This window comes from Cydia amplana, chromosome 24, assembly GCF_948474715.1.
Source record: "Cydia amplana chromosome 24, ilCydAmpl1.1, whole genome shotgun sequence".
In the NCBI taxonomy this organism is placed as follows: Eukaryota; Metazoa; Arthropoda; class Insecta; order Lepidoptera; family Tortricidae; genus Cydia; species Cydia amplana.
This window is the reverse complement of record NC_086092.1, coordinates 2,038,206-2,040,271: the sequence shown is the minus strand read 5'-3', so window position 1 is coordinate 2,040,271 and position 2,066 is coordinate 2,038,206. Positions and strand designations below refer to the sequence as shown.

General features: G+C 33.2%; 1 non-coding gene across 1 annotated transcript; it reads left to right on the top strand.

Moving 5' to 3' along the window:
• The first annotated feature begins 1,072 nt into the window (after nucleotides 1-1,072).
• Nucleotides 1,073-1,145, top strand: Trnad-auc (transfer RNA aspartic acid (anticodon AUC)). Its single transcript has one exon. It is a non-coding gene; the product is annotated as a tRNA-Asp (tRNA).
• The last annotated feature ends 921 nt before the right edge of the window (nucleotides 1,146-2,066 follow it).

The following is a 2,066-nucleotide window of genomic DNA, read 5'->3' as shown; positions in this document are numbered from 1 at the left end:
CGTTCCATAGCATAATGTGATTTAGTTCTGAACTTAAAAAGCTATCGTCGTCTCTTTCATCCCCGTAATAAACTTAAAGCGAAAGGGAGATAGACTAAAGAGGGTCGTATTGCATATCATTATGAAACAGTTTAATACAAGTTGGTAGAATGTAGCTGTCTTTTTTCTTTATACGTTTAAGCAGGATGTGAGAAAGGGACGGTTATGTGAAATATGGATTATGTACTGAGGAAATATTTATGGGTTTGGTTTGGAATTTATAATGATTTTGTACTAATAAGAACGGGTTAGTTTGATTTATTAATTCGCTGATTGAAAGTAAACTATGGTGCGGTTAAGTCTTTAAAACATGGCGTATATTAACTATTACTTTAATTGATTTGAAAGTACCTAATATCACTACGTATTTAACAACATCAACTAGGAAATTTAAATTAATTAGAAAAGTGAACTAAAGCCAAAATAAAATTAAAATAAACTTAAAAAATATTTTAGTTGTAAATAATTATTTGAATTTTAAATGAGAAGGATTCGTACCATAAAAATAAATGTTAGGTAACTTAAATTACTGAAATTAATTATTTTGGAATTTATTGACAGGGGAAACAGTAAATTGTATCTTGAAACGTCACTGACGGTTGTTATAATGACAGTTAAATCAGACTTTCTTTCCTTAAATATAAAATACATACTAGAGTCTGTTCGGAAAGAGAAGAGTCGTGGAATGTATTGGGCTGCATACATTCCACGACTCCTCTCTTTCCGCACAGACTCTAGTAATCATTAGGTACTACTTTATCGTGTAGTCTTTACTAATGCTAAAAACGTGATATAAGTACGTGAGGTCTTACTTCGCATGGAATAAAGATAAAAATGTAAAAATAGTAGGAAAAACTGATAATAAATACTCAGGGGTTCGCTTCATTACGAGATAATTATACAAAACATATATTGTGTACAACAAACACTTAGAATAAATTTAAAAGTGGAAAAATTACTGTCTTGGGTGAGACTTGAACTCACGGCATCTTGACCCATAATATGGTGGAAAGATTTGCTGACTATGGATGAGGTCTTGGTGGCTCAGATGGCAGAGCGCTGGAGTATCGATCCAGAGGCCGTGAGTTCAAGTCTCACCCAAGACAGTAATTTTTCCACTCTTAAATTTATTCTAAGCTTAATAGCATCGTTCGCAGACGTTTCTGCTTGTTAATAATTAATAAGTATTTGGCAAAAATTTAATTTTTGGTACAAGCTTTTTATCGCTGACTGTACTTTTCTTACGACAGACAACTAATACTCATCGAGACAATTCTAAAAACCCCTAACACAATTAGGTTGCGTTGTTTCATCACAGAGTTCCTATGGCCACCTCCTGTCTCCATCATCAGATCAGTTCGACAGTACCATATTATTGTATTGTTATCAGAACTACATACAGCTGCCAATTTTCATGACGCTACGATCCTTGGAAGATGGTTAAATTAGTTACCTTAGATTCCATTACATAGTTCGTTACATACAGGTTGACCTAATAAAAGCTTGTTAAAAATTAAAACATACACTTAGTTAAATATTACTGTACTTGGTTAAATATTTCCTACAGTCAAATACTTTAACTGTTTTTTTCTACTCCCGTACTTTTATTTGTCATTTAAAGGGTCGTGCACACACCTTTAAAACCCTACTTTATAGTTGTCAAGACAAGTCTCTAGCCACTCAGTTGCTTCTGGTAACTAGAGCTACCAACTTTGAACGCCTACAAATTGCTTCTGGTAGCCAGAGCTACCAGACGACCATTGTACGATTTTTGATTTTTTATCTGTGAGTGGCGGCTTGGAAGCGGTTTAAACTATGTTCCGAGCATAGACAAATAACATGGCAATACAGAAAAAAAAAATTAGCCAACATGATAAAATAAAAATATTTTAAACAGCTGTCGGTTTCAAAGTTGTGCGAAAGTGAAGTTGCGGAAAAGTGGTCGGTGTTTTAAAAAAGCCGTAAGTATTTTTAATTACTCTTTTACTATCTAAATTTTATACCAAACGATTATGTATTTATCTAAC